The 7973-nt window shown below is 36.0% G+C and overlaps 1 long non-coding RNA gene across 1 annotated transcript; it reads right to left on the minus strand.

Annotated features, from left to right (window-relative positions):
• Window positions 1-3183: 3183 nt before the first annotated feature.
• On the minus strand, window positions 3184-6818 carry LOC132056597 (uncharacterized). Its single transcript, XR_009414855.1, has 2 exons — window positions 6074-6818; window positions 3184-6042 (listed from the first exon to the last, which is right to left on the minus strand). It is a non-coding gene; the product is annotated as an uncharacterized LOC132056597 (long non-coding RNA).
• Between the last annotated feature and the right edge of the window lie 1155 nt (window positions 6819-7973).

Raw genomic sequence — 7973 nt, forward strand, 5'->3', positions numbered from 1 at the left:
ATGCATAAAAGCAATTAAACAGTATAAGTATATTAAATAATATACGAACACTGAAGTTGAAGCTAAAATCATGAAGCATAAACAAGCAACACATGAGATACACTAAATCTGAATCTGTGCTCATGGGACACGGTACATAGTTGTCCATGTCTTATCCCGTCTTCCGGAGTGGGGATTATTTACCCACATCTTACCCGGGTCACTTATATGAAATACATTGAATCTGAATCTATTTTCATGGGACACGATATGTATTTGTCCATGTCTTACCCCGTCTTCCAGAGTGGGCATTATTTACCCACATCTTACCCAACTTTTTTATATATACTACAAATTGGTCCATCAACACTTAAATTAATCTACTATCTCATACAACATATCTTATAAATAGTATTCTATATATATATATATATATATATATATATATATATATATATATATATATATATATATATCATATGAAAGTAATCAATACCCCCTTTGATATGCAACTCGTTAAAATTAGTAAGACATAATTAAGGAAGTAACTCTAAAATTCACTTGAAAAATTTTGGGTCGTTACAGTAAGTTTATCCAGATGATTGTGTATTTGAATGGAAATCTACAATACGTGGTATTTATAACACTTCAATTCTTTTCTGATTTATAAATTTGGAAAGAGTAGGTAATCGCTTTACTTTTGTCTAGTGATTCAATTTAAGGGTTAAATTCCCTTTGGCACTGCTATAGTTTTAGTTTTTACAAATACCACCCCACAACTTGTAAAAGATATTGTGAACTTCTCAAACTTGTGGTTGAAAGTGATGCAAATTGCAGTATCGTCTAGACTATCAAAACTTGTTAAAATTCAACTAGGCGCTAGGGATTTTGACGAAATTCAGGTTGATCAAAAGGTTTTGGATACTTTTTCTAGAAAAATACATTCTTTAAAAATCAGGAAAATAACTTTTTTGGTGAGAATAGATTAAACAAGTTTTATAAGTGATATTTCACTATGTCAACTTTCCAACACCCTGCCGCACCCACTCCTCCCCCACATGTAGTGTTTGCTTGAAAAATAAATCGGAACTCTTGGAACAATACTTTTTGTTTATTTACCAAACATAAAGAAAGTAAGTAAAAATCTTACTTACTTTTCAGGAAAATATATTTTCTGTGAAAAATATTGCTCCCCGTATCAAACACACCCTAACTGAATGGATGTGTGTTTATTTCGCATTTGTGAGGTATACAATTATATGTTTATGTAACGACACGTGTGTAACTAATTGGAACAACTGTATAAGTTCTTGGTTTTGTACTTGTCAATATTTTTTATCCAAATTATTATTAATAGTATAGATTCTGATGTCTTATAGGCCACCCCAAGCAAGTATATTTATGCAACGTTAAATTATGTACCCCATATATTTGAGCAACAACGTGATTGGTTACTGTCGTAGTATGCTTTGCTGAGAAAAGATGAACTTATTTTGTTACATCTTAATTTGCTGTATCAGGTTCAAGAAGGTTGTTATAAATTTGTTTAGGTCTTTACGTAACTTGGAGTAAGAGATCGAGTATACACTTTCAATATGTTTAAAGAATCTTCTCTTTTTAATTGTTGAGTTTGCTACTCCGAAGATCTTTTGATAAATGTTGAATTTATTCTCTTGTAAACATGAGGCATTATCTTTAATTTTATTACTTTGGGAAAAAAAAAAAAGAGAGAGAAAAAAAAAAAGTTTCTTGAGAAAGAAAAGAAGTATTTTCTTTGATGAAGCAAGTCACTTTTTTTTTTTATTTGGTTATCTTGAAATTAAAAGAAGAAAGTTTCTCCTTAAGAATTATTTCGTACAAAAATTAAAGAGGAGTACGACTTTCTTTCTTTTGGGTGGAAATCATTTTGCTTTTGCGAATAGCTCAACTCTTATTCTTTATAATTACTTCAATCAGCATGGTTTGGAGGATCCCCCACTCCACCCGCCTCTTGTAAGGATATTGTATAAGGAATCATTTTACAAATAGCCGACTACTGTTTACTTTTCTAGTCGGTATATATAAATTATTATATATAATTATATACATATAATACGTATGCTACACATTTGCCGTATAGTTTTGATTTAAAACTTTGAATAATTGGATGGACAACTATTTAATTTAATTCTTCTATAAAGAGATCCCATCGCGGGGAAAAATAAAACGGGTCCATTCCTGACTAAAGAAATCATGACTAAAGGGGACACATAACGTTCATTGGAGTACCATATTCACAGTTCAAATTGATCATTCACCAAATTAGGGAAGTACAATTCGATATTTTTTAATTTAGTGTTTCTTTTAACTTTTCTTCTTTTTCCGTACTTCTGTTCTTCAATCTGAACTTACCAAGGAGAAGATTAACAGTAGAAACCAGATCTTATTAGCTTTATTTAGTAGGGTACTAGGCTTGGCCATAAATTCCAGATATTTTTCACTTTATTTGAAATCTAAGAGTTGGAGTCAAAGATTTGAAGTTGTGTTTAGTTATATTTTTTGCCAAGGGGAGCAGAGAATATTTTATTTGAATTTTGTAAAGATGGAATTAGAAATCAGGTTTGGAGCACTCTTTCAAATTTTGAATTCAACTCCACTTTACATTTAAATTTTTTATAACTACACACTATATAATGAAAAATTATTCCAAAAAAAAAAAAAAATTCTCTTGACCAAACGACTTAAGCTTTAGTGTCGGATGTAGGACCAAAAGATCTGAATTACTAATGGAAGTATGTTTATCAATGATGTAGTTCTTTTTTATCAAAGAATATATTCAGCAAAGAACTTTCATGTGGCCTTAAAACAGGCGGTAGCATGTCAACAAATGTCATTATTATTACGTCGATCACCATGTCATTAGACTTTTCCAAAGGATGTTTTCTATTTACATTTCCTGGTATTTCATAAAGAGAGGCATAACGATCTGACCAGATAAGCACAGTAGGTTAACCGTCTTGCTCGTCATTGAAACACAACCTGGAGATGTATTGGCTCATATATTTCCACCAATATGATACCCATTATTGATGGCCATAAATCTTTGAATACAAAGCTCTTTTATTGTGAAACTAGGCAGAGTTGGCCCGTGCTGGGGTTGTATGCAGGTATAGTTGATGTATTTGTTAGATTCAATTTTTTTATAATGAGTTAGACAACAAATAATGACACAGTCAAGATGAAGTATCCATTCATATTATGTTGGCAAGTGCTACATTGTCTACACTCATGGTTGCATTATTTACATCACATTCAAAAACTATCTGCAGGCTATACTTTTTACATCTAGGAAACGATGGTGCGTTTTCCATCATGCATTCCCTCTGCTTTGTAGCGTTTTCTATCATGCATATCCTCTGCTCTGTAACCTTCTTCTTAGCGGCATTCGGCAGAAATTACCGGTAGAGTAATGCATGATATTAAGATAAGAATAGTCAAAGGAAACATAACACAACTAAAACAAATGGGAAGAGCTTCAATATGTCTGCATATTTTTAAGAGGAAATGAGCACATTCATAACTAAAGCAAATCATATGTTGCCATCAAGTATTTGTGTACCTGAACTCATCACAAAGATAGACATTTGCTAATTCAATTATCAGTAGATCATCTAACAGAAGCTAGAAAAAATCACAGCTGAACAGATGAGCTAACATGAGCATGCAACGACCGTGGACGCAACCACATCCAGGGCAACAGTGAAGATATACATTGAAATACCCAACAAGTAGAACCAAAAGTAGCTTCAAGTGCATTAAAAAAGCCAACCATATTGAAAAACAGTAGCGGATCTTTCACTGGTAACAAAATCAAGAAATAATGGTCGGTTAGATACTGCGTAGTGTATCGAATGTGGCAATAGAAAATGTTTGTAGTTGTGTCTATAAAAGGAAAATTGTTGATCCAACTTGTGGATGTTAAATGTATGCAATTTTGTTCAACTGTTCACAAGGTGCAAGTTGGTCCAATAGATGTCACTGGAAAATGCACATGTATACTAAAGTTTAAGATACAGACTGAAGTTGCAATGTGTAACTTATCTTAAAGATTTTTAACCTTTCACTCCAAGAGTATATCAACATATATTCCTTAGATAACTTGTATGCAGAAATAGTATTCTCTGGCTTGTAGAAAATTACATTAATCTATTTAGAGAACCCAACCTATATCTTAACCAATAAGCACCAGAACTGAATTAGAAGATAAAAACAGAGATACTTACAGTAAGGGAGCTAACCATTTGAACCTCTATTCAGATATATAAGAGAATCAATACAACCAGAGTTAGAGACAGAATATCAACATCATCCATCAACACCTACATATATCCTAATAGAAACAGATATTCCGTACATTTAACTATACCTGAGGCATGTTGAAACGTAAAATCTGTCTCCAATAGCATCTAGTGAAATAACTTTGTCAAAATCCGTGTTTCTTTCCTACAAGTCCATGTCCAGTCACCAAACATATAAATGAACGAAGCGAGGTAAAATTCTGCATATCAAGAATAAACTCAGAGAATAAGGTTAAGAGTCTTACCTAAGTGATGTTCTTTTCCCAAGGAAACTTCATGTAACGACCTTCCCGGTCGTTAGGGAAAATCTAGGATTACCCTCCCAATAGAACCTTTCGAAGGATAGAACGAGCTAATAGAAACTCAAATGTAGAAGTTTAAGAACTGTAAACTTGACTTGTCTGTGATCATTTTTTGGTTGTACTGAATCCATTGGGGGGGAGGAGGGTGACGTAGGAAATTAGACCTCCGTTAGGGATTCCGAGGCTACGGGTGAGTCCGTAGGTGTTTTTACATTGATGTGCATATTTTGTTTGTGTTTATGAAGCCTCGAATGAATTTAGGAGGGTAGAGTACAAAACTGGTGGAATTAGTGAGCTCACTGGTTCAATGGCACCGCTACGGCGGGGCCGCTGCAACGGCGGATCTCTCACCGCGGCGGACTTAGCAGAAATGAGGGTGTCCGCTATGGCAGACACTGGACCGCTGTAGCGCTTGCGCTATGGCGGGTCTGTGCTCGCCACAGCGAAAGTGGGCATTAAGTGGACGTCCACTACAGCAGCTCCTTGCCCGCTATAACGAGACCGCTGCAGCGGACAGAACGACTAAGCCATGTTTAAAACACTTAGCCGAATTCTTTATTCATAAAACTCCAAAACACTTCCCAAGAAGAGCCTAGGATGAAATTCTAAGGCTGGGGCAAGAATATTCTTGAGAGGTAAGTCTCAACCTTTCCTTCCTTCATTACGCATTCATCTCTAAGATTATCATCATTCTAATGGGTCTACAACGGTGAATTGAGGACTAGTAACCCTAGAACTTAATAGACCTTTAATGGTCGGTGGGTTATGAATATTATTGTGTGATTATCATCTAAAGGCTTGGGTTATCACTTCTAATCAAGAATTGCACTGTTGGAGATATGAACTAAGTGAATTGAGCTTAGGGTTTCATAAAGATGGTAGCTTGACCATAAAAATTGCTTGTAAGAGATAACTTGAATGAATAACCTTATAAATTGATAGTTTATGATTGATAAGGCCAATGTTAGGATGATTTATGCCTAGTAAGCATTCACCCATTAGAAAGGGGTAAAGTGGAGGGTGTTTATTGAATTGATATTGTTGACTAGAATGTTGTGACTTATTTAGCATCTTAATTGCTAGACTTTGAGCGTTCCGCGGCATTACGGAAGGAAACGGCTATAGCGGAGTAATTCGCATTGTTCCAGCTCTGCAGTTAAGGTAGGTTACGATTTACTTGAGTTAGACTTTGATTAGTTGATTGTATGTGTTATGAGATTGATAGGAGAAAGCATATCTAGTCTTCGGGTATAATGTGTGGTTGGAATTCCTATATCCTATTGATTGAGTGATAATGTGGGTTAAATGCCATTATTCGATGTGTGGTGATCTATAATTTGATGACAATAGTGGTGAGAAGTTAATATGATCTTGATGAAAATGATATACTACTTGATAATCACTCGTTAAAAGTGATGTGACTACTTGATAATCACTCGTTAAAAGTGATGTGACTATATATATATATATATATATATATATATGAAAGTACGCATTTGAAAAAGGCTGAGGATGTGACCTAGATTTTGGGCACATTTGACAGGGGTGAGGATGTGGCCTAAGTTAAAGGCTCGTGATTGGACGTAAGATTCCGGAGCGAGGCTACATGGACACCATTAGTCTCCTGCAGGTCATAGCTATTGGGCAAAGACACCAATTAGCATGTATGTATATGAGTGATCATGTAATGACCCTCCCGGTCGTTATGAAAAATCTAGGATCACCCTACCAAATATAACTTTCCCAAGGGTAGAACGAGCTAATAGAAACTCGAATGTATAAGTCTAAGAACTGAAAACTTGGCTTGTGTGTGATTATTATTTAATTGTGTTGAGTCCATTAGGGGGTGATGTAGGAAATTAGAGCTCCGTTGAAAATTTCGAGGCCACGGGTGAGTCCGTATGGTGTTTTTATATCAACGTGCATGTTTTGTTTGTGAGGCCTCGAATGAAGTGTTGGGTGGTAGAGTTAAAAACTGTAAGAATTAGCGAGCTTACTGGTTCAGAGGTGCCGCTGCGGCGGGGGATGTACCGTTGCTGCGGGACCGCCATAGCGATAGACTTCTCATCACCGCAGTCAGTCGGGTTTGGGTGTGTCCGCTATGGCGGGCATTGGACCAGTGTAGCGATGGCGCTATAGCAGAAATATGCCTGCCACAGCGGAAGAAAGTTTTAGAGCGGATCCGCTATAGTAGGCAACTGCTTGCGTATGGCGGGACAAAGTGACGGTTGTTACCGCCGCCGACGGTCGGCCGGGGATAGAATTTCAGTTTTTAAACACTTAGTTCTAAATTCTTTATTCATAAAACTCCAAAACAATTTCCAATGAGCACCTAGGGTGAAATTCTAAGCTAGGGAAAGAGTATTCTTGAGAGGTAAGTCTCAACCATTCCTTCCTTCATTACGCATTCATCTCTAATATTATCATCTTTCTAATGGGTCTACAATGGTAAATTGGGAACAGTAACCCTAGAACTTAATAGACTTTCAATAGTTGATGGGTTATTATTGTTGCTGTGGGATTATCATCTAAAGGCTTAGGTTATCACTTTCTAAATAAGAACTGAACCTTTAGCGGCATGAACCAAGTGAATTGAGACCTAGGGTTTCATAAAAATGGTAGTTTGACCATAGAAACTGCTTATAAGAGATGACTTGATTGAATAACCGTATAAATTGAGAGTTTGTGGTTGCTAAGACCAGGGTTAGGATGATTTACGCCTAGTAATCATTCAACCATTAGAAAGGGGTAAGGTGGAAGGGTGTGCATTGTATTGATATTGTTGACTAAAATGTTTGTGACTTATTTAGCATCTTTATTGCTAGACTTTGAGCATTGAAGGCTTTACGGAAGTGAAAAGCTATAGCGGAATGATTCACATTGTTCCGGCTACGGTTGAGATAAGTTACGATCCCTACGGAGTTAGACTTTAATTAGTTGATTGTATGTGTTGTGAAATTGATAGGAGAAAACATGTCTAGTCTTCAGGCATGTGTGTGTGGTTGAATTCCTATATGTTATTGATTGGGTGATTATGTGGGCTTAGTGCCCTTTATTCGTTGTGTTGTGACCTATCGTTTGATGATAATTGTGGTGAGAAGTTAATATGATCTTCTTAATGAAATTGAGAAACAAATTGTTAATCGATTGTTGAAAGTGATGTGACAAGAAATACATATATATATATATGGAAAGGCTCATTTGACCAGGAGTGAGGATGAGACCTAGATATGAACAGGCACATTTGCTTAGGGGTGAGGATATAGCCTAGTTGTGAGCTCGTGGTCCGAGGCTCGTTTCGGAACGAGTGGTACATGGACATCATGGGTCCTCTATAGGTCATGACTATTGGGAA

Source organism: Lycium ferocissimum, chromosome 5 (assembly GCF_029784015.1).
Source record: "Lycium ferocissimum isolate CSIRO_LF1 chromosome 5, AGI_CSIRO_Lferr_CH_V1, whole genome shotgun sequence".
NCBI lineage: Eukaryota > Viridiplantae > Streptophyta > Magnoliopsida > Solanales > Solanaceae > Lycium > Lycium ferocissimum.